Genomic DNA, 25,796 nt, shown 5'->3' with positions numbered 1-25,796 from the left:
CTTAGTATGTTAAAAAACAAAATCATATGATCTTTAGTCTATCTTTAGTCTATCTTACCACATTATTTACAACTCAGTCAAACCCTTCAAAGTCGAATAAGTAGGAATACTTATTACAATGTATTTTCGGAAATTAAAAACTTAAAAGAAATTCAAAGCCTTTTAAAGCTTTAAAGCTCTGTTTTGATAGGTATGCATTAATGTTGACTTCACCAATATTTGAGATTTATGTAATTTTGTCTTGTATCATATTGTAACATTTACAAAGTTCCAAGTGGATTGACATATAAAAAAATTAGACTATGAAAGTATCAAAACATAGGGAACTATGAAAGAAAAAAAAACTGCAAAGTAAACATGAAAATTGAAGGCAGACCGGTGACATTTGTCATATAGAACAAATTTTATATTTTTTTATATGATACCTCCAGAGGAGGTCAAGAAAGCCTGGAATTTTAGAGAGGGGTTTTGAGAACATTCTGGCCCCGATCCCTAGTTGTAAAATCAGCAAGTGAGGCACAGAAGGGTAAGTGATCAGCTCCAGTCAAGGACAGAGCAGAAGCAGAGTTGGTCACTATCGGCCGATACATTTCCAAGTCCTTGATTTCTCTTTATTTTCACAATTGTGTATAAAATGAAATGAGAGCTTCATTATCAATGGAGGAACAAGACCATCTAGCCTTGACAGCCAGTGTGGTTTGTTAAGGAAGGAGGGAGTCACTTAAATTGTGTCTCTATCTCTTTCCCTAGCATGGGCCCCATGAGATCTAACACTGCACAGTGAGAGGCATAAAAGGTGATAAATACCCTGGAAATATAGTTTGAACCTCGAACATGAGGAGTTACAAGAAACATAACTTAGAAAGAGGCAATTAGGAAGGATGTGCTTATCTTAGGTTTTCCCAGATTATATATAACCTTGCATTTTAGTATAAAACTGCCAAAGCCAGTAATAGTTTGGTTTATTTTGGGGGGGAAGGGAGGACGGACATTCAGACAAGTCAATTAAAGAAGAAATTCTTGCTTGAGAATTATCTTTATGGCTGTTAATTGCACACTGTTCTATATTCTCTATTTATTAAATAAAAATTATTATTCGTGGACTATTCACTCCTTTTCATGCTCCAGTCTGAAGTTTTACTCCGAAGGGTAGAAGGATCTGCTTTAACTCAGAAAGTTTTTGAAGATTTCCAGAACCCGGGTCCTTGCCTTTCTCCCACTAGTCCTTATCCGATGCTGGGGGATCCGGCTCAGCGCGTTTGGAGAGAAAGCTCTTTGATTGTCCTGCATTTGGCCAGCTTCCAGCTGTGCTCCATGATGATGAAGTGTGCTTTTACCCAAAAAAGTTCAGAAAAGCTTAAATTATTCTCGAAAACAGAAAGTGTTATCAGCCTTTATACACAATTTAAAGCCCAGATAATGACGAGCTTTTCCTACCTCCAGACAGACGCTGCTCCAAGGAGACCAGTCGCCAACTGCAAGGACGAGATCCAGATCTCAAATACAGCAGGGCAGCATACCTTTCTGATGCCTTCGCCAGGTACCGTTGCCCTCCTTTATCTAGTGTCATTTCCTGCCCTCTCCTCTGACTTTTCCAAATAGCCAGATATTTATTCGAATTTGCGTTAAGCCAACTTTAGGGCATTATCCTTTTGTCATGAAGAGCAGGTTGCCATGGTTTATTTGCTTTTGCTTGCCACTTTATTTAAACCAGTACAAGGACTCTGATAAACATCAGGGAAGATGATTACAGTGAAAGAATGAAATAAAGTTCAGGTGCAAAGTAGAGGACATGGACAAAGAGACTGTTTCGATTTAGGAGATGAGAAAATTAGACTCTTGCGTTTCTTTGAAGTACGTAGTACCTATTGTTTTATGGAATAAATTATAAATTGCTATCTACTGCACCTCTTATAATAGGATGTCCAATATTTTAGGTATTTTCTTACAGTAGAGAACTAAAAACTAATTTCTGGTATTTCTCCAATCGGCTATGTCAGATCATTTCTCTGTGGCTTTCTTGACTTTCTCACCCCAGCTTGGCCCAAGCCTCACATTCAAGATTTTTTCGTTGTAGGACTCCCCTCCTTTGGACCCCAGCTGTGAAGAGAACCTCCCCCAGCCCTGAAAGGGGACTCAGTTTCTTGGCTTCCACTAAGCTGCACAGTCAGGTGCAGGCGGACAGAACACCTGGGCAGCCCCGAGCCTGTTTTGCTTGGAAGCCACCTGATCAAAGCTGCCTAACTCTCAGATGCCCTGCTGGTTTGCTCTGGGAGTTGGTAGCTGAACCTCATGCAACTTATCCACTGTTATTCACCAGTCTTCTATCCCCCGTCAGCATTGGCCCAGAGTCAGTAAGATTCGTTCAGCCCTTCGTTACCTGTCTAATGACGCTCCAGCTGCTACGGGATAAAATGAACGCAATGGATGTGGTCCTGCTCTTTGGAACTTAAGGTCTATTTGGGAACTCGGATATGTAAACAGGCAGTTACATACTTCAGGGGGCTGGGAAAGAGGAAGATCAATGTGTCGGGTAGTCACTGGGGAGGATGCGTAAACCGGTGTAGGGAAGGCTTCCCAGAAAAGGTGGCGCGTCCAGTGAGACCCACAGGGTGAGTTGGAGTCAGCCAACTGAAGTGCAGAAGGCGCGTCAGACAGTGGAAACCGCACCAGCAAAAGTCAAGAAGAGAGGGCACCCCGTGTCAGGAAAGGAAGGGAGTTCAACATTAGCGGACCGCGGAGTGTGTGTGCGCTTTAGGGCTGGCAGAGTCGGGAGGGGGTACAGGGAACAACACGGAGAGGCTGGAGAGGGCTTTGGGAAGCATGGGAATCAGTTGGAACTTTACCTTAAGGATATTGAGAAGCCTTTGGAACAGTGACGTGAGTGGACTTGTGTGTTTAACAAGACCTTGCTGGCTAAAGGGAGCAAATGGCCTGGCAGGGCACGCTTGGGAGGCCACTGCACTTTCCCGAGCAAGAGAATGCAAGGACCTATCTTAGCTGGGTGGCACTGAGGGTGCCGAGAAGGGAGTGGAGCTTTAGGAGAGGCTTTAGGAGACAGAATGGATGGACTTGGTGACTGACGGGATGCAGGGAAGAAGGAGTGGAAGGAGGCATGATGCTTTGGTTTCTGGGTTGAACAACGGGATGGACTAGGATGACGTTTTCTGGCCTAGAAAAGGAGAGGCATTTGAACCTCCTAGTTCCCGACGAGCAGCCATAATTTCTTCACCATTCTTCCTTTTTCCTGCTTCTCACACTAACTGGGCTTGCCCCTCTCCCTTTCCCTATTTTCCGGTAGGCCACGGCCAAGTTTACCTTATAGAGCTTCTAGTTTCGTTGCATTTTAGAAGTGCTTGATTTTTCTCCTACAGAAAACCTAGTCTCTTAAGTTCATACATTTGTACCTACTTTCTTCTCTGTCAGAAATGTCCCCATCTTTTATTTTTCAGGCAAACTTTGCCAATCTGTTTAGGCCCAGATCAGCTGTCGTCACCTCAGTGAAGCCATCCCCAGCTCCCGCAGGTGGAGATTGGGATTCCACCCTCCTCTTCCACATTTGTTCACGGCTCCATAATAGGACTTACTGCCCATTGTGTTGTCTGTCCACTTCCTCTTCACCTTTCCGCCATCCCATCACCTCCCACAGGATTATTATTAGCTCCTTGAAGGCAGCTAATTGTATCTGTCTTGTTCATATTTCTGTTGTCATCATCAAAGGGAGGAACTTGCAATATTAGATGTTCAACAGGAGTTTAATGATGAATATGAATGAACAGTCCATGTGCTTTTCTTTACAAATTACTTCCAACCTCCATTTCCTTCAAACAATTTTTCTCAGCTAATCCTATTCTTTAGCCAATTTGCCAAAACCTACTTGAATCTTTCTTGTGATAATTGTCTTTGTGTGTGTGTGTGTGAGGAAGATTTACCCTGAGCTGACATCTACGCAATCTTCCTCTACTTTGTATGTGGGATGCCACAAGAGCATGGCTGATGAGTGGAGCAGGTCCACACCCGCGATACGAACCCACGAACCCAGGCCACCAAAGTGGAGGGTGTAGAACTTTAACCAGTCAGCCACAGGGTCGGCCCCTAATAATTGTCTTTTTATGTGAATAACTAAGCTGGTGCTACGGCACTCTTGAATCTGTCTGAAACACTAAGTTCCCTAAGAACAGGCTAGTGTTGTGTATGTACAATGTTGCCCACGATCCTCTAACGTATCCCCGACGGGGATATCTCTATCTCTAACATACCGCTGCGGTCAGGGACATGGGGTTAGTTGTGACATCTTAGACAAATTACTTAAACCTTTCTAAGTCTTGGTTTCCTCAGATATAAAATGGTAATAATCCTTATCCCATGAGTTTTTTGCAGGAATTAATTGAGCAAATGCATTTAGAACATTTAACACTGTCAAATGCTCAGTATATGCCATCTATTCTTAATCTCTGCCCTCCCTGTAATAGTTAAACTTTGTATATTTTTATAACTGCTGATTATTTTTAAAAATTTTATTCTAAAAGGCTGGTGAGTGTGTGTGTGTATATCTATATGTGTGCATGCGTGTGTGTGCACGTGTGCCTTTAACAGATGTTGGTAAATGCATTTTTCAAGAAGGCAGTGTATAGAGATACATTGCTTTGGTCAAGGGGGCCCTCATGGTCTGTATGTTTGCCTTTAGCCATAACCTTTTAAAATCTCTTGTTTTCCTGCTCATTTGTCGTCTACTTTTTGCTTATATGTTTGTTCTTGCTCTAGTGGCAACCGTATCTTTTATTTCTTTGGATCTGTATAGTGCCAAATATTATGTTTTGTGCTTATTAGGCTTTCAGTAAATATCTGAACAACTTTAGCCTTGCCCCTTTGACCTGGAAATATGGGAGAAACTGCTCAATCTCTCCAGTTGTGTCTACAAAGAGCTGTGAGCCTCTGGAGGGAGAGAGAAAGAGGTCAAGAATGATGATTTCCCGTCAGTGCAGAAAGCTTTGAGAATCTTCTCATCTGCTCTTCTAAGTGGAGGGAGTTCTTTTTCCTCTCCAGCGCTCTGTGCTGCAGCACCCAAAGTGAATTCTTGAGGAACTAAGGGAAGATGGGAGCTGATCCAAAGTTCCTACACTAACCTCTACGGCTGCAGGAGTCAGAGAGCATCATCTGGGCTCAGAAATGATGAAGTGCTTTAGAGAACCATATGGTTAAAGGCACTCGGTTGTGTTCTCTAGTCTTGCAAGCCACAGCCTCCTATGAGTACCAGTTCTAAAAGGGCAAAGCAGGTACCCTCTCTTCCTCCCTCCTCCCTCCCTCCATTCCTTCCTTTCTTCCCTCCCTCCCTTCCTCCCTCCCTTCCTCCCTCCCTCCTTTCCTTCCTTCCTTCTCTTTAGGAACATTTTCATTGTTTTTGTAAAAGTGATGCATGCTTATTACAAAAACTTCAAGCAGTGTAGTAAAAGTATACTTCATCTCTTTTACATTGCCTTCCTGACTTTCATTAGGATCACTCTTTTAGGACTAGGATTTGAGGCCTTATTTTCATGGTTCCTGCACTTCTAACAGCGTGGTTCAGGCTGGCTCCAGAGGCTTCTCCATGCCACAGGGTTACCTGTGCTAGATCTTCAAGGTACCCTGCTGAGGCCTTCATGGTAAGGTGTTGTTATCTCAAGATCTCTCCCTCCCTCCATTGGAAGAAACTTACCTACATGTGAGATGATGAAGTTATGAAGTTTATTGATACCCTGGTTTACTCAGGTGGTCTCACTCTTTCTCCCTCTCCTCTCTGTGTGTCCCTTGAGGCTGTGGGTTGTGAGACCTTCCTGGGTAGAGCAAAAGTCATCATTCCAGAGTATATGCATAGATGTGGTCCTCCTGATCGAATTCTCAAGCCATCTTGAAAAAGCTGCTTCTAGGAATGCACAAAAGGTGGTATGAAACTGCATAAACTCTGTTTCTCCTTTTCTTTTTAAGATCTACATACATACCCTAATTCAGAGAAAATTTAATTACATAAGATACCCATGGGACCCTTGGAATCGGGAGCTCAAGTTATCATTCATCTTTTCTTAGCATGGAGTATGTCTCACTAGGTGTTATCAAATAGACATCCTGGGGAAGCTTTGAGTTTTTCATTAACATTAGGTTTATATGTGGATGGTGTCCTACTGGAAGAGGGAGAAGATACCCCGGTCCTGCACAGAGTAGGTGAACAGTAAATATTGTTGTGGACATTGGAGCCAGGCCACCACTGAGCTCTTTAGAAACTGGGTGGCTTGGTTACTCTGCCCCTTACAGACTCCTTTAACGTCAATTTCAAGATGAGGAAGGTCTTTGAAGATTTTAGTAACCCCTTCATGGTTTACCTTGCAGAGAAGGTAGCATCACGGGGCATGCACAGTGTCGACTGAAAGTTACCTTAGTCTTCAGGAGGCAGCCATTCTGTTAGGAAAGCACGAATGTGATCTCAGAGGCAGCAAAGCTCAGTGAATGTTTATATTGACAAAATTATTAGAGGGTTAATTTAGGGACATTAAGATATTAACCCCTGAGTTATGCTTGCTGTACACTTATTAGTACAGTCCCATTGCCATGAGGAAATTGAGGAAATGGAACTCAGAAAGAGTCTGTCACCAAACTTTGCTTATAGTATATGCTCACTAACCATTTGATGAAGGAACAAGGAAATGGGTGAATGGATTGGCACCACCCTATATATGTCTCTTAAGATGTCTGCCAATTGATTCTTACACATTTTTCTCAGTGATCCTTCTAGTTTCTTTAGCTTTGAAAGTTATACTAGAATGTGTGTACTTCTGGAGAAAGTTATGGTAACTGTTACATTTTACTATTATTATTATAATTATTTCATAGTATCTGATGAGCGATGACATTAAATCCTATGGAACCCAAAGTCAGGCAAGTATATTTTGAAAACCATTAACTATAATAACACTAATGGTTTAAGAACTTTTTGTTTTCTGTTAAAAAATGGTATAAGTGAAAGATATTTTTGAAATGATTCACCCATTTCACAGAGAAAAAATAAAAAAGAGGTTTGGAAAGTTCCTTAGGCTTTGCATAGAAAACAAGTGGTAGATGAAGGCTAGAAACTCAGGAATTTATTTCTTCATCCTGTGCTTAACCAATTGGAGACAGGCCGTCTCCAGACTATATTTTCTTTTTAATAGCTATAAAGTGAATGAACGCAAAGAACAGACTAGCATCCTGCTGAGATTGATACGAAAAAAGACAGGGGAAGAAAAGATTCCTCATTAATGGATTTATATTTTAGTGATAGGGCTGAGGGGGTGGAAAGGTCATTTTGGAGAGTAAAGTGAAATATAGAGCAGGCAGAAAAATTATCTCGTTATCTGACTTAGAGACGTGAGGCTGCACGTTATCCCCTGTTCGTTTATTTTTTCTCCTAGTTTTCCTTTTATTTTTAGATGAATGTGAGTCAGACAGATGAGACAAGAGTAATTTTTAGAAACTCTCTTCCTTTGCGAGCTTTTGGGAGCAGAGCTTTGCTCCCTTTCTATGCTTGGATTGGAAGCACTGTTTGATCGCAAAGGGAGAACATGCAGAACCAGGCATTCGATCAGAATTTGGGGATAAAGTTGGTAAAACAACCAAAATATCTTATTGAAAGGGGAGTATATTAGGCCACTATCAGACAAAATTTAAAACTTGTTTTGAAAATTGGAATTGAAATTCTCTCCAGATGATCAAGAAAGAAAAGGAAAGACAGTGTACCCTCAGTTGGACGAGGGCAGTGTGATTAGAAGGTGACTATTTTGGAGACCGTGCACTTGGTGACAGTTCCCTTACATATAAACAGCTTCATTTAATTTTCAACAGTTACTTGGCCAGGGATCTTTAATTCAGAGAAATACATAGTTGAGAAACTTTAGGCCCTGAGAGTCCAACTGTGTTGTCCACCGTCTTAATAATAGGGTGACAGAGGCCAGGATACCCATCGTTTTTCTGGCTCCAACCCTCTGCTCTTGCCTCCACCTGGAAGTTCTCCGGTGGTGCCTACTATCTTTTAGCACTGGTGATGTGGATGAGTAAAGTGCCTTGTGTCCCAGAGACCTCACAATGTGACACACACAAATGGTGAGATACTGCTTGTAACTGTTACACTCAAGTATGTACAGGGCGTAGTCACAGCACAAAGAGGGAATAGTCAGCTCTGCTGGGGTTGGGATGAAGCAAGTCAGCCGAGATTTTATGGAGGAGGGGAAAAAGCCAATTGAGCTGGGTCTTCCATGTTGACAAGGCTCAGTAGGTCATCTGTGGTGGAGGGGAAAATCTGCACAAAATGGCTTGAAACAATGCATAGAAGATGTGTTTGCGGGATTGCCAGATGAAATACAGGACACCCAGTTAAAACTGAACTTCAGATAAATCACAAAGAATGTGTTAATATAAGTATATCCTGTGCAATATTTGGAGCATACTTATACTAACGCATTCTTTGTGGTTTATCTGAAATTCAAATTTGATTGGGCGTTCTGTAAGTTTTTTGCTAAATCTGGCATGCTATGCCTTTGGGCTTCATTGGAGTGTGTGTAAGGCTGGGAGCAGTGGAAGGAGTGCTGAGGGAGGTGGGCTGGGGCTTAATGACAGAGGATCTGCTCTTGCCATATGTAGGATAAACAGTTTAATCCTAAAACAGGATTAGCAACTGGAAGAAAATATTTGAAAATCATATATCTGGCAAGGGGTTGATTTCTGAAATATACAAAGAACTCATCCAATTCAACAGCAACAAAAATGAACAACTCAATCCAAAAATGGGCAGAGGATAGGAAGTCATTTTGCAAAGGTACACAGATGGCCAACAGGCACATGAAAAGATGTTGAACCTTACCAATTATTAGGGAAATGCAAATCAAAACTGCAATGAGGTACCACTTTACACCTGTCAGAATTGCTATAATTAGCAAGACAAGAAATGACAAGTGTTGGAGAGGATGTGGAGAAAAGGAAACCCTCATCCACTGCTGGTGGGAGTGCAAACTGGGGCAGCCACTATGGAAAACAGTATGGAGATTTCTCAAAAAATTAAAAATAGAAATACCATTTGACCCAGCTATTCCACTGCTGCATATTTATCCAAAGAACATGAAATCAATAATTCAGAAAGATACATGCACCTCTATGTTCATCACAGCATTATTCACAATAGCCAAGATGTGGAAGCAACCCAAGCACCTATCAATGGATGAATGGGTAAAGAAGATATGGTGTATATATAGTGGAATACTACTCAGACATAAAAAATACAAAATAGTGCCATTTGCAACAACATGGATGGACCTTGAGGGTATTATGCTAAGTGAAGTAAGTCAGACAGAGAAAGACAAAAACTGTATGATTTCACTCATATGTGGAAGATAAACAAACATGTAGATAAGGAGAACAGATTAGTGGTTACCAGAGGGGAAGGGGAAGGGGGGAAGGTAAAAGGGGTAAAGGGGCACATGTGATGGATGGAAACTAGACTACTGGTGATGAACGTGATGCAGTCGACACAGAAACTGAAATATAATAACGTACCCTTGAAATTTACACAATGTTATAAGCCGATCTGACCTCAATAAACTAATTAAACAAAAACAAGATTACCTTACAAATGAACACCTGTTTGCCCTATGAATGGGGTAATTTATGTCACTTAATTGAAAACAAAAAGCAATTGAACAAAACATTGTCTCTGATGAAAAGGACTTCTCTGTTCAAAGAGACGTATAATAAAATGATTTCCAACAAACCTGCAAATAAACTACTAGTGTCTGGTTATTCTTTTCTGAAAAATGAAAAGAGAAAAGGATGAAATTTTTGGATTAGAGAGGAGAAAATTAAATAAAACCAGCAGGATACATTTATATTACATGTATGGTACATATGTGTTTCCTGTTTAATTTTTAAGTGGGGGAAAAGACAGGCAGAATTGTATTATCCCTGTGTGAGTTCCAGCTAAACTAAAGACATTCTGCTCTGACTCAGTACCATGGAATTCCTCCCAGAGTCACAGAAGAAGGCATATCCCCTGAGGACGATTGGGAACCACTCTGTGGATGGCAGGTGGCATTCTTACATTTATTTAAATTTCAAAGGGTAATAGATCATTAAAAAAGCCATTTTGTTACTGTACTTCTTCTTAACGATGTCCAACATATCCATGACATTGGATGATATAGTGTGTCTCCTGCATTAGCAGTGTCAGCTGAAAGGAGGCATCTAAAGATTTCATTATTTACAAAATAAAATGGTTTGTGGGAGCAGTGACTGCATACCAATTTAGATTTCTCTCTCCCTCCTCATTAAATACGCGGCTGTGTCTTTTATTTACTTTCCTCCTTGCTCCAGAAAGGATTTAAGGCGGCTCATAAATATGTGCGAGACCTATCACTCCTACACATGGGCTGCTCAAGCATTTTGATGATCGTACATTTTAAAGTTAAATGCAGAGACTTCTGTCTCGATGATTAGCGTGTGTGTGTGTGTGCGTGCTTCTGGGGGAAGTTTTGGTAACCGTTACATTTTACCAACAGTATTATTTTGTTTTTATTATTTCATAGTGTCTAACAATGGCATAAGTCCTATGGGCACCGTAGCTCAGCAAGCAGAGTTTGAAAACCCTTAGATACAAAAATTCTATTTGACTTGGAGAATTTGCCTTGGTTTCATTTTTATTTAATAGGAGATTTCACAGTCCTTTGCTTAAGCCTGTCCTCACTTTAGATGAGGTTAAGGAAAGAAAAGATCTAACATGGTAAACACAATCTGAGTTTCATCATCAACACTTTCATATAAAGACAAGATAAATAATCAAAAGTAGATGTTGTCATAATGAATGACTTTGATGCATTGTGCTTCCCTGGATTATTTTTACTTTGGTAGGCATGCTATTCTTGCTTAAAAATAAAGTGCTATTAGTAATCAAGGATGTGAGTTGATAAGTCCATTTTTTAAGCATGGTCTATTTGAGATCTTGCCTTACCTGGGAAAGGATTAAAACTTCAGCGAGAAAGGTTTAGGGGCCAGAGTTGAGCATGTTGGAATGGGTTGCCTTCCAGATGTTGTTTTCAATGGTTTGGCAGGCAGCTTGTCAAATGAGCTGGGGTTTACTGAATCTGATGATGACACTACTAGGCTCAAAATGAGCTTCACAGGCTGGACAAATGGCTGAACTCATACAACGAAGTTTAATAGGAGTAAACAACAAATACATAGCCCTGTACCTGGGTTCAGAAAACCAGCTGGAAAAATAGTTCACGTTGAAAACGCTGGGAAAAAATGGCCTAGGTCTCTTAGGTAATAGTGAGTTCAAAATAACTCAACAGAACAATGGAGCTTCCATAAGTCTAATAGGATTTAGGTCAATGTTGGAGTAAACTTTCCAGGCTAAGGAAGATGTGATAACCCCACTCAACATTCCACAGTGGTCAAAACTTTTTTTTTTTAATCCTGAGTTCATATCTAGGCACCACTCTTTAAGAGATCACGCTTTGAAAAACACAAGATGTACTTGGTGAGAGGATAGATATAAAATCATGTCAAAAGAAGAAAAACTACAGGAACAGAAGATGTTTTATCTGGAGGAAAGAAGAGCTTTATTGTTAAAGAGGAAAAGGTCTATTCTCTCTACTGTCAAATGTATACAAAGACCAATACATAGGAGTTTCCAAATAAGGATGAACTTATAGTCAATCCTGTGTAGACAGAATGGGCTGCCTCAGGTGATCAGCACGTCTCGCCTGCTGGAGAGGCTCAAGAAAGATGACTGACACATTGAATTTAGACCCAGACCTTTGTAGTCCCTTCTGAATCTGGTATTGTGCAATTCTAAGGATGTTTAGAATATTTACAAATGTTTTTCTGGTATGCAAACCTTCTGAAACAATCAGTTATTTTAGGAAATTTAGAGACATTACAAAACATAAAAGCAAAACACCAAGCTAGCTTCTGTTATCACATAGACAAAGAAACTGGTTGATTGACTGGAAAATTCAATTTTGATGCTCAGGTATCTAGGAGACATGGCTTGTTTTTCTGGTTATTTGGTCGTCTTGCTTACATACATGCCTTTTCAATATAATTCTCAATATAAACAGGCACAATGAATTAGAACAAATATACATAAAACCCCGATCAAAGCAGTTTGAAAAGTACATTAACTGTAAAATTCCTTTACTGTCAGAAATTTTGTGTTGGTTGCATTTACGTGCCATTGTCTCTTTCTAGTCTTTTAACATACAACAAAAAATCTCTAGATAACAAATGCTTGTGAAGTGCCAGCCAATGGTTCTCTTGTTTCCAAGAATATTTGATATTATAAAATACCCATATGACAAAATAAGTCAGTTCCTTGGAGTTTAATAAGATTCATAAAAACAATTCTATGGTCCTTTTTTTTTTTCTTCCTATCAACACCCCTTATATTTCATTTCTTCTAGCCACCAGCTGGCTTTTTTTTCCCACCACAAATGACTCTAAACTGCAAGATAATTATACAAAAAGAGATTTGCTCCAAAAGTTACATAGAGCCAACTATGTCAGCAATGGAAAGAACTAGTACATTTTGTTTTGAAAATTAAAAAAAAAATCCTAGATTTGGAAATTTGCCTACTTAATCCTCAAATTCTCTTGACTGCAGAATTCTAAGGGAAGAGGCTCACCTTATCTTTTTCATTTATTTCTAAAACTATGAGGTAAAAATTTGGGGCATCTTTAAATAGCATCTCTTGTCACATTAAATTACATTGAAATGTAAAATGTAGAATGATAAATTATAGTATAATAGTGTATATATTTGTCTGTTAATTTAGATGTTTAGATGGTGTTGAACTTTTCATAACTAGGAGTCGAAATCATGGTAGGAGTTTTGATATATTCCTTAGTTACAAACTCTTGCTTTTAAAGTCCATTAGCATCTTGTTCCCTTCCCTTTCTTGATAGCTCAATGTTACTACACGGTACACTTAGTTCCAGAATTTAGAAATCAAACTAGATGTGTCCAGCCAGAGTCATCTCAAATTGTCTTTCAGAAAATGAACATGTAGGCAGAAGAGCAGATGGCATGCTGTCTCCATAACTTTATTTTCTCAAAAAATACAAGCCAGTTCAATCCACTGCTTTCCAGGCAAGATACTTCCTAAGAATCGAATCTCTGAGGAGACACTGCGCTAACCTTTTGCCTTAAGATATAAACTCTCAGGAGCATGGCAATAATGCATGAGGGTTACAAAATCATGCTGAAAATGTTTTAAATCTTGAGCTCTCCAGGAGGCTAAAAGAGAGGCTGCCCTGTGGTCCTGTGTTCTAACCAATCCTACCAGGCTAAGGGCTCACTCTGGGGCACACCAATGCATATTGTGCCATTAAATCGAAGAGCAAATTTGTGCTTTCATAAGATGCATATTTGAAAAACAAAGCACTGCTCAAATATGAGGTCTTGTGGTTACAAATCATTTTAATAGACATACTAAACCCCATAACTTTTAATTCATGAAAGAGCTTAGAGCCTGCTTGTTGCACAGGATTAAGTTCTATCCTAATTACTTTCTCAGAAAAGCCAGTGGAAAATTAGATGCATCCCACCAGGCAATAAATATATCACACGAAACAAAATGTAAACTAGAGAACAATCAACCCCTTTTTCTTTGTTCTTTCAGAGGAGAAGTGGATCCGACCTTTAAAAAAAAAGATCAAGAGCATTTTATGGGAAATTCAGGAAAAAAACTATTTGGACTGAAATCAAAATGTTATGAATAGTACTTTCTAAGTAATGACACATATCAGCAGTATTTGTAACCATAAGAACAATGTGATAAATTTTAATCACTTGGGACTCCAGCTCTGTGGGAAGTGCTTACTACACAGACATCATTTATAGGTTTCCAGTTATGACCTACGTCTAAAAGACATTTTAATGATAACTGGAGAAAGTAGATAGATTGTCTTCCTAGAGTGTTGAAGTTCCTGCTTGTTGTCATCCTCAGCTCTATTAAAGAGCAGAGCCTTTCAAAGGTACTCTTCGTCTAGCCATCAGGATGCAAGACCAAAGGGATGGAACTATCTAAGATAAAATATGCCAGAAACGTACACTCCTCAGGATTTCCTGTGGGAGTCTGACCAAAATAAAGCAATATTAATAAATATAAATTTTGGAACACTATTATCAACAGAAACAAGGTCTTGAAATATACCCTTGAAATTCTTCTAGTTTCCTCAGGCAGGTCAACTATTTCAATGTAACTGTGCAAAATGTTAGACCTCCCTATGGGGACAATGCTTTAAATTATATTAAAGACTCAAAGATCCTAATGGACATGCTAAGGGAAGGAGTTTAATTTGTTGGATGCTCTAAATTTTTTAGCTCACTCAGGGTCCTTTAGCCCCTTGACCTTGAAAACATTTTGGGACAAAAAAATGGTTGTTTCAAAGTATCTCAGTATAAAAAAATACGCAATGGGCCAATCTGCTTTTTATCTTTTCCCATCTTTGCTGCATTTTTGGAGAGAAAGAAAGCTCAGGTGATGGAGATGGAATAAAAGAAAGATGAAAGAAATAACCAAGGAAGAGAAGACTTGTGTTCTTAAATCATATCAGGCTTAGTTAGATTTTATCCCAATAATTTAAAAAACATCCCTTTGAATGTAGCTCAAAGCCAAGTAAGATTTCTGGTTTCAGTTTTCTCATGAGGCAAGACCTGATGGGACTTGAGTCTGGCAACTCTTGGCTTCCATACCATCCACAGCAAGTGGATCACCTTTCACAGTCAGGGAGACTATTGACTATTGTCCCTTCCCAGCTTTTGGCCACCAACCACGTAGGGGAATGAGATGACTTCTGGCTCTTTTCTTTCTGATTACATTTGGTTTTAAAGTATTTTTTAAACCCACAGAATCTAATTTTCCTTAGTAGACTTAAGGAAATATCCCACTCAAATCTAGCAATTTTGCAACCAATTGGGGTAAAATCCTTTTTTTAAAAGGTTATTTGCCCAGTAGAACTAATCGCAAATGGGCTTGATGTCTTCAGCTTTTGGCAAAATCAGTAGCTACTAAAATCAGAGAGTACTAGGAATAGAAGGTGGGGCAGCAATCACTACTCTGCCTTGGAGAGGAAATAAATACCCATAAATCTAAGGAGGCTTCTGTTTTCTAGTTAAAAATTTTCTAAAGTTTGTTCTTTCAAAAAGTGGCTTCTTTAAAGGTGTGAATGATCAAAGCAGTAGCATGTCAAAGATAATCACCAAATGGAATCACCAAACATGTCACCTGAGCCATGTTTTGGACCTCCGAGGACTTTGTCTTATTGTTTTTATATTACAGTGTAAGACCTGGTGTTAAACCAACGAAAGAAAGTACTCAGAATCAAGGTTTGTTAGTGGACACATTGAAGCACTGGGATTCATGTTTTGCTTGTTGCCTCTGAAGAGGGGGCTAGACACCAGCTTTTTTGACCATCCAGTACACGGCTCTGCCTAGTTCACTAAACAACTGCCCTCAAGAAAACACAACCCTTTCTCAACTGGGCTGAGCTGCAAGTACCACTGATAACCTGGCCCCATGTGAAGGGACCAAGTTCATCTACGACATTTAAGTCATAGAATTTTCCAGTTTTAAGTGACCGTAACAACCTAGATACTTCCCAACTCCTCCGATCCCACCAATGAGTGGTCCTGTGACTTGCCTCGTCTTCCAACCCAGGTCTCTAGATTCAGTGGTTTATTTTGTTTTCTCTTGCTCCTAGAAACCCACAACCGTGGTTGATGTTTGTTGTAATTGTTCTTTCTTTCTTTTTCTATTCTTTTTCTTCGCTTTTAATTTTTTAAGGAAAAACTCTTTATCTTAATGGAAAGTCATGTCAGTGGAAATGTTTTTCTAAATGCTTTTTATTTTCTCTCAATCTACTCTTTCAAGAATGCTTATCTTATGAGAAAAGACTGTGTCATGAGCTGAGTGTCTGTAGAACTGTTGAAAATGCTGAATGATTACAATACAGCAAAAGAATGATATTCCACACCGACTTCTCGGTTAGGTTAGCTGATTACACTTTCTACAGATTAGCAGAGAGAACTAGTTATTTAACTGTAGCTATGCCTCTTGTAGATGTGATAGGCTATCTACTCAAGAAGTTTTGAACTCTAGAACACTTTTAGTGTTTTGGTTTCAACTGAAACACCATACTTCTCGCCCTATCCTGTTCCCTATTTTATGGCTGTGGATAAAGTGTAGACAAAGGAGCGCTCCAATTATGTGTTTCACTCGAAGTCTCTGTGAAGCAGGCGAATTCCAGCGCATGACAGATTGTGCTATTTCAGTCCACAAGACCTTTATTGCAGATCCTGGAGTTCAGACTAACAAAGATATAATGATAATAATCAGCTATCATACAGGATAAGAGGAAATGAGGAGAAGGAAGAAGGTACATTACAGTTGATGGATAAATGATATCTCATAAATGACAGAGGTTTGTGGCCCATCCTGAGGACTAGCAGATTTATCAATTACTTTTGACTTTTTCATTCACAGGGATGTTTATTGTTGGACAGTCAATCCAAACCACGCTGTACTTTTGAACTTCCCATTCTAACGGGAAGGCCTTGTCACAGGGAAATCAGAATTCGCACAGATTTGAGAAGTGATGTAAGATACCACATACTGTGTTTTACAGCCTTTGAAGCTGAGGCCTTACCCGCCTATAACATACACATCATTCCAACACTCACAGGCTTAGCTGTGATGAACAGCTCTGCAGAGACTGAAGTTATTCAACCAGTGTCTCAGCCCCTGGCTCACCAGAACCCTCCTCCAGGAGCAGGCCCCTTTGAAGGCCTCTGTGTCCAGAGGAGAGGTATGGCCACATCAAGGGTCAAGAATCCATCCAGCTCTGATTATCCACATTGTTGTTGCCTAGGACCCAGATCTGCAAGTGCTTCTAAGCCCGTTGAGCACGATGATCAGGTTTCATGACATTTATCCTTCACTGAGAGGCCTCTTTGCTTCAGTTCCCTTCATAGTGTCTCCACAAGAAAACGTCATCATTATTCTATCATTAAAAAACAGAGAGCATCCATAAAATTTTTATCCCCAAGTTTCTCTTCCTTCAGGTTGTTCAGTCTGTCAAGAACAAAGCATGGCTTAACTGACGGTCAACAGGGTTCTACTTGGGAAAGAACATTTTTGCTTCTTTAACATGAAGATATCTTACTTTTGGTGCTGCTAGCCTCGATTTGCGTGAAACAGTCACTAATGGACCCCTGATTCCAGTTTTAAAAGAACACGGTAGAATGGGAAGCATCCTCCGTATTGTCAGAGCGGAAAGATTGCTATATTCAACCGCACAATTTCATTTTCAAGCAAGACAGTGTCAGCCCTCTGTTATTAATGACTGGAATTTAAAAAAACAACAACAAACCATTCAGATATTTTTCCAAGACTCACAATCTGAAGGCTTCCCATTTTGCCAAACCTCCCACTGGACAAGTAGGAAAGATAAACAAAGCAACGGGCCCCGGGGCTGAACATGCTGACCAGCTCACAGGCCCGAGGAGTCGAAATGTTTCATCCCGTATCCAGTGTCTCCCAGAAGGACATCTAGTAGGAGGAAAGAGGAAGCACGAGGTTAGGAACTTGGAGAGATCGGGCAGATAGTCAAAGCGCTGGAGAGATGAGGCAGCCTGTAACTGATTAGCTGAGCGTCTCCCTGGGGCCCTGCAAACATCCGACAGCCGGCAGGGAGAGCGGGGGTCTTCCGATGGTCCAGGCTCCAGTTGTGCCTGCACCCACTGCTGGCCAGGGGGTTGCTCAAGGTGTGTTGGGGACAGTCCAGAACATGCTGAAAGTGTAAAGGCTTAAATCTACGTTTGCTGAACCGAAGACATGGTGAAAAATATCACTGCCAGGCCTGCTTTCACGCAAGAGGCAGAATGAGAATGGGAGGGGAAGAAAATGTGTGTCATGACATTTCAAATGTCATTTAAAATCCATCAGATGAATATGCTTAGCAGGCATAGGGTACCAGAGGCATGCGTCAGAACAGTAAAGGGAAAAGCCCTTTGTTTTTGATGAGGATTTTACTGAAAAGTCCTAAGGATTTCAAGCTTATACTTAACCAGAAGAGTAAATAGCCGAGGGATAAATAGAATTCAGTTAGTGAAAGAAGGATCTGTTTTGGCATTGCTCCTTTGGTCCATTAAGGAATCACTTACTAATCTATGGCTGTGTTTGCAAAAGGATCGCGCGCCGAGGTTCTGAGAGTTCACTGGACACATCTGAGCCAGACTCTGTCTCATCAGCACGATAATAGATGGTTTGATCTGGAAGGGCCTTGGGGACCAGCTCACCCCATGTTCTCAACCACAGTGGGCACAGTGACCCTTTGAATTATAAATATTTTGTACCATCCTCTTTGCTAGCTGAAATAGAATTCATACACAGTTTTTCGACCTGCACACAACATTCTTAGAACTTAGAACAGAATTGGCTTCTAGGCTCAGATAGTAATGAATAGGTTACTCCACTATGCCTGGGGGACATTTTTGGGTGGGACTGTTCCATGTGTAACAGAACATCACGCATCCTTGGTTAGGTCCATTCGATGCCAGGATGGACCTGTCTCCTGTCTCAAGTCTTCGTGGGAGCCGTAACTGTTCCTTTATAATTTTCTAAATATTCCTGCACTCAGATGTTGAGAACTACTTTTCTATTCTAATCTTCTCAGTTTGCAGATTTGAAAATTGAGGTTAAATCCTTTGATCGGTATCATACAACTAGTTTGTGCCAGCATCAGGACTACTCAAGCATGCTCATGGATTGGTTACCCCTTAACTGAATTCTTTTCTAAGCCTCCTTACAATCTCTAATGGCTTGCATCCTGACGCTCGGGCTCCAGCCTGCTTTGTTTTCTTATATCCTCTAGTCTTTTCCTTGGACCCAGCCTGTATACTCATCCCCAAAACATGCTGTCAATTTGCCACTTTGGTGTTGTTTTTCACACCTTACCTGCTCAAAGTGCCCTCTCTGATCATTTTGTTTCAAATGTTCTCTGTTCCATGAAGGATTTCCTCATGCCCACACCTGAAACAGTCTCTGCCTCTAGTTAACTTTCGTAGAAGTCCTTGTCCCGTCCTTGTGCTGTCACTCATTGACTTGCACCATTTCAGGAGTGTGTCCACCTCGTAAACACCTCGACGGCACAGCCTAGGCTTCACGCTCTTTGTGTTCCGTCCACCGCTCATCACAGCTATCTAACACAGAGTACCTACCTAGAACCGGTTCTCATTTTTTATTGTTGAGTCAATGCAGTGTACACAGTCCTCAACCAAAGGGATGCTTACCATTCAAGTTAACTTCTCTTGTTCATCCCTGAACGAGGCAAAACACAACTCTCCAGCAACATGGCTGTGCTGGGGAACATCTGGGAAAGAACAGCAGAGACATCAGTCTGGCTCGCGGTGGTCAGGAAATGAAGTGGCTCATTCCTAGCAGCGGCCCATTTTGTATTTTGGAGGCAGAGATATAAACAATGGCAGGCTCTGTTAAAGGCAGCTGCAGTCACAAATCTCCCAACAAGCTTCGTATGTGCAAATTACAGAAAGGACTCCTGGTACCATATTGGGCTTCTCAGTCACACAGCAGGAGTGGAGCAATCACTGTCATGAGTGTCATCCTTGAATACGATGCAGAACAACGCGTTCATATCCCACTTGCCATGTGAGTGAAGGTGGAAGAGAAATGGGGTAGGGTCGCTGACACCAGCTGGTCGTTTGTTAGGCTGTTTATTAACCCTCTGCAAAATCTGAACAGAAATTTCATCCTTGAACACACAAATTTTTTTTTGAAGTTTAAGTAGAAAATAGCCCTCAAATTAAATCTGCACCAATTTTATAGATTCTATCTAACTTCAGGTTTTCTTCTTTCCAAGTGTCTGCTGATTCGTTGTCAGGTTGTTTGGGTTATCGCCTTCTCATCTGAACGTTTTATTGTGAAAGTGCGAGATGTGAGATCTAACATGATGTATTAGGCATATAAGTAATCAGGGAAAAATGTAGTTAAGCCCATGTATTCTTTGAAAATATGCATAAATATTTACAAATTATAGAGTTAAATCCAACTTTTCTGTTAAATGAAATATATTCCAATTTTTTTGTAAATGAGAAACATCAAACTTTGGAAAGCAGTAGGAGAGCAAAGCAAAAACACTGGGAAAATTGATTCCTAACCCCAACTAAGCACTCGCACATAATTTTCATAACATCTCTTGCCCTAACACCTTGACAGACTTACACTTTCTGAAGTGTATTTATGTACACTTTCAAGTAAGATTGGTAAGAATTTTGAGGATTAGCTGTACATCTGGACAGAAGTGATCTAAAGTCAGTGCTTTCTTAATTGTTAAAGACACTTTTCATCGTATTTCTGGCTTCTTTGGTTTGTGATTCATGGTTCATGATATCAAATTTCAGAATAGTTTAATTTGTGAACAATTTTCTTGCTCTTCCTAGGATTTTCCTCACTGTACAGAAATGAGAGCAGAGTTTGTCTATACGTCAGCGGTACGGGCAATAACTGACCTGGGAGAAGTGGCCCTCTTTGGACTGGGCCAGTGAGCAGAACACTTTCATTATTCACTGCTTTGCGTGGTTTGGTTAAATAGCAAATTCCACTTGGAAGAGATACTTTTAATTTAGAGTCTTCTATATTTTAAATTTTTATTTGTGGCTATTACATAAGCTTTAGTGAGAGTTTTACATTAAGTGACCAATCATCTAAAACACTAGAGAAAATGATAGAGGATGGATAGGCTCAGACTGGAGAGGGTGGGAAGAAGAGACATCATTCCAGGAGTGTGGAGGATGATCTATGGAAATAATAAAAATGTATGGTTTTGTGCTATTCCTAGTTAGAAGCTGAAGGTTAAACATGATTGGTGATGGTGTTGTTTCCCATTTTATCAATGAACACACAGTAATTATTCTGTGAGGCTCACTTCCAGTCATAAGAGTCAGTCAGCTGGAGGGATACACAATTAACATTCAACGGCGGTTCTGTGCAGTGATAACAGACCACAACGACAGTCTTGTCCATGGCGTGGAGAGAGCACGCAGTGGTTCCCCTTGACGAATGGTTGGGAATCCTTTCCGAAGGTGGGTGCAGACTTGTTGGGTGATTTTGATCGAATCAGTCGGTCCCATGAAAATGGGCAGACACTATGTGTAATTTAAAAAAATCAACATGAATTGTTTGTTTGACCTGAAATAACTAGTCATTTTAGTCAAGATGGGCAAACTCTATGCATTTTTAGACAAAGACTCATAGAACTAGGAGGGTGGGTTCTGAGATCAGTGGAGGTGGAGTCCCGTGGATCTGGAGCTCCGTGATCTGCCTTGTGGCAATCAGACCCGTGGGCCTGGGCTTACCTTCAGAGTGACATGTGCACATTCCAGAGAAAAGGATCTTACAAGAATATTGTGGGATGAAAAAGAAAAAAAAGGATCCATTCTCACTTATTTACCATTAATAATGTTAACCAGAGCAAAGGAATATGGTGCTTCATACTCATTTGACCTAGATTATCAATATCCATCTTCAAAAATGATTTCTGTGGGCGGCAAATGCATCGGGAATGCTTAGTGGTAATACCTTTGTGTTCATAAACAAATCACCTGGATCAATCTCTGTGACCATTTACTGCGTGGAACTGTACCGAGAATCCTCGGCTCTGGGCCCTTTACAGGGCTCCAGGCACATGACCCACGAGTGAAGGTCAAGACACACTTTCCAGGCCTTGCTCCAGGTTACACATCAATATGCAATGTGTCCTTATTGATAAATTCTGCTCCTCGTTAGGATGGAGAAGCCCACCTATCGTTTTTGAACCCAGCCTTTCAGCTGCATGTCTGACATGCAATTCTACACCGGCCCCTCCTCCAGCTGAGCTCGTCTCTTCTCCCACATCCACCGGCGTTTCCCGCCAGCCCCAACTCTCCCACTTAAGATTCTGCCCATCCTTTAAGACGTATCTCAAATGTCGCCTCTTTCAGGAAGAGTTCCCGCATCCTTCCAGCTAAATCCATCTTATTCTCTTCATTATTTTCATGCTTCATACACTCAGTAAGAGTACAGACATTTCAGGGGAGGAAGAAAGGGAAAATAAATAGTTTTATCATGTGTTCAAGATTTTTAACAGTACTTAAAAGTAACTTTTATTGCTTCTTGTACTACATTAATAACACACATTCATTGAAAATAAATACAGTGATTCTATTAATAATTTAGTGTATATCCTTCCATTACTTTTATCTATGTTTGTGGGTGATTGTGTATGCGTAGATATACAACATTTTTTACAAAAAATGAGACCACAGGACAAAACTGTTTAAATTGCTTATTTTTCATTTATTGATATATAGTATAGTTCTACATTTATAACAAAAAAATTTCAATAACTGGACTGTATTTTAGTGAATGGAGATGGCTAAGTTTATTTAACTAATGCGTTATTTTGGGACATTTCAGTTTTCTTCTATTTTTTGCTTTTATAAACATTCTTATAGCAGAAGAATTTTTTCACATCCATTCAAAAATATTTATTAGTTTTTTGCCTTGGCATACTGTGATAATCATTCTGTGATGTGTTATTTTCCTCTGGATAAATTAATAAAAATTTAAAAATCAGTGTCAAAGTATATGAATACATTAAAGTTTTGATCTCCCAATATCTTCTTCAAATTAGGATATATACTTATTTTTACACCTTTGCCAACAGATTGGGGAACACCATATTGCATTTATTTGATTTCCAATGGGTCTTTACATTTAAAAATGTATTTTGGCCATTTTGTTTCTTTTTCTTCCTTCTTTTGTGAATTAAAAGTTATTATCCATTGTACATTTTAAATATTAGTTGTTCATCTCTTTTTTATTGATTTGGAAAGCTTCTTTATATATTAAACAGATTAACTATTTGTCTCTCACTATATTGCAAGTGTTTCCCTTTTTTTCTTTGTCTTTTTATTTACTTACATTTGGTTTTGTTGTTGTTGTTTAAGCAGAATTAAAATAACTTTATGAAGTCAAATCTCTCAGTCTTTCCTTGATGTCTTTTGCCTTTGGTATCATGCTTAGAAAAATTTTTTGTACCCTCAAAGATCTATAAATCGCAGCTTTTGAAAAATTTGTGTCTGTATGATTGTGGTGAATTTGTGTCGTGTCAACTCGGCTAACTTGCAAGTGCGTCTCACAGAATTCTGTTCCCCGCGTCATTCCATTTGTTTGGGCCAGAAGAGACCTTTGCATGAGATTTAGAAGGTGGAAGCGAAGCGAGGACATAAGCCTTTCGTGCTCAGAAGGTTGGTGCAGGGTCACCAGGCACTGCGGCAGCTCACACGTGTTGTCGCATATCTGCTAGCTCACCTGGCCGATGCCTCCGGATCCGCCTTCGTCTTCTCCAACTCCTGGGCCAGGTGCACGTTTAGATCCATCAGGAAGAGCCCCAGCTTCTCCTGCACGATACCTGCGCCATTGGATTTGGAGACCTGCGGTGGAGTTCAACTCGAAAAGTAATTACAGGAGATAAACATCTTTAAAATAATGTTTGTAATCTGTAACATGGGATTTCATTTCATTTATTGTCTTCTTGGACACATTATTGTTTTCTTAGTATAGCTCCTTCATATTTAAAAAAATACTAATATAAGTAATCTATATTTTTGTTGTTACTGTCTACAGAGATCTCTCTCTCTCTCTCTCACTTCCATAGGTACATAGATATGTAAGAGAACTAGTATTCCTTGTTTTGGTATATTTTTCTCGCAATCAGCTACTTTTCAGAAATCTATTAGTTTTAATAGTTTTTAAAACAATTCTTTGGAGTTTTCTGATAAAGATGTACAAATAATACCTTGCATTTTATTTTACAATATTTGCAAAGGTTTTCATTTTCCATACTTTTGTGATAATTTAAAATACACAAATGATGCTAATCTGCTTGAGTTTTTAGCAATGAATTTTTACTTAATTAGCTAGTATGGATAAGCCAGTAAGCATTGGACCTGCTTTCCAGTAAAGTTATATAATTGATATCAACCAGTATTTTTCTAGGAGGCCACACCAATTAGTACTTGTAATTAAAGCCAAATATAATTAGTTAGGTAATATTTGGATTTTTCTAATAATTTGCATTTAAACTACATGATGCAATCCGTGTCATGAAACAGGCATCACGGAAGAGCAGTAGAGGCGACATGCGCATAAATGAAATCTCTAGCCGAGTTTCTCCCAGGTGAGTGGGGAGCCTGGGGTCCTGGTCCCTGAGATTTGATGCAGAAGAAGGTGAGGCTGGCTTAGCCACCCTGAGGGTGAGAGACAGAAGGAAACTGATTTAGGGTTTCTGGAGATCCAGCCTCGTGTGTGTGTGTGTGTGTGGTATGAGTGTGTGTGCATGGTATGAGTGTGTGACTGTGGGTGTGATGTGAGTGTAGTGTGAGTGCTGACAGTGGACGGGGGCTAGTCTCGAGTTAATTGCAGAATAATAGATCATATTACTGGTTTCCCCCTCCCGTTCTTTCGCTCTTTCCATGTTACTTCGCAGTCAGTGAAGGAGCAGCCTGGGTGGTAATTAGGCTGTCTCTGCCACTGCAGGGCGACCCAGCTATCACATAACCCTTGTTTAGATCTCCCCAGTGTGGGATTTGATGCTAAGCCTTCTAATGGACAAGTAATAAACTCTCTTGGGAAGAGATCTTTTTCCTACCACTACTACAGCTTGAGGAATGGTTTTGATTCTGTCCTCCAAAAATGACTCTTAGATGACCTCTCCATCCAAAGCCACAGCTCACTGGGCTAGGCCTTTTTCATAAAGAGAATGGAACTCTTTTGCTGAGGCCATTCCTCCACCCTAAATTCATTGACCTGTGCCACGTCTCAGTCTTTCCACACTCAGCCTCTCTCGGCCTCAGATGATCCGGAAGGGGGCAGGATCTGATTTCTTTGCATTACTGGCCAAATAACTTCCTAATGAATGTGTTCGAGCAGACTTGCTAGGTGATTAAATTCCCCTGAGTGTTTTGCCTCTACTCTATTGGTTTGGGAAAAAAATATGAGTAGAATTTTTTAAATAATACATTTAAAAGTAGATTGGCAAATTATGCAAAAAATTCTTTTGTGGGTTTATTTTTTATAAATTGTGAATAGCTGTGTCTGGCCCGAAGTACCACTGTGAACTTGGCAAAGATTTTTGGGAGTTACCCCGGAGTTTGGTGGCAGGAGTCAGTCCAAATAGTCACGTAGCACATAATTCAGTTCTTACAACATCAAGATTAGATTCATATTTCTTCACCTGCTCTCACCTCCAGGAGTTTTATAGGAACCCTTGGCTTCTTCTTATCATAAAAGAAAAGAATGAAAAAAATGACAAAGAAGATATTTCTAGCCCAGGGGAAAGATTGACTGACGAACGTTGATGTTCAGAGATTACGGGGAACTCAGTGTGAGACACATGAGGGCCCAAGGCTTTCTCAGTGCCCCAAATCTGACCGTGCAGATTGCTGCCCACATGTGGGGCCTGCTTTGGGTATAGAAACAAGAGATGGGCATTTTTCTCCATAATCGTAGCACAAAATTCTCATTGAGTTTTGACACATGGTAGAGCTCACTTTGTTGTTGTTGATGTTCTGATGGTGGGAGGCACATTTGACTGAGCTCGCCTGCTCTCAGTCCAGCTGAGCACGGGGCTCGGATCCCACATGCACGGCACCGAGTGCTGTTGTCGACACGAAGCTGGTG

General features: G+C 40.2%; 1 long non-coding RNA gene across 1 annotated transcript in view; it reads left to right on the top strand.

The window, feature by feature from the left end:
* Positions 1–24,005, top strand: part of LOC123279534 (uncharacterized) — an 82,657-nt gene extending 58,652 nt beyond the window's left edge. The window contains exons 4-5 of the long non-coding RNA XR_011497722.1: positions 1,444–1,540; positions 2,078–24,005. This is a non-coding gene — a long non-coding RNA (uncharacterized lncRNA). The remainder of the gene's footprint in view (positions 1–1,443; positions 1,541–2,077) is intronic.
* The last annotated feature ends 1,791 nt before the right edge of the window (positions 24,006–25,796 follow it).

The sequence above is a fragment of the Equus asinus genome, chromosome 24 (assembly GCF_041296235.1).
Source record: "Equus asinus isolate D_3611 breed Donkey chromosome 24, EquAss-T2T_v2, whole genome shotgun sequence".
NCBI lineage: Eukaryota > Metazoa > Chordata > Mammalia > Perissodactyla > Equidae > Equus > Equus asinus.
Note: the sequence above shows the minus strand (reverse complement) of the source record. Positions and strands in the feature narration are given on the sequence as shown.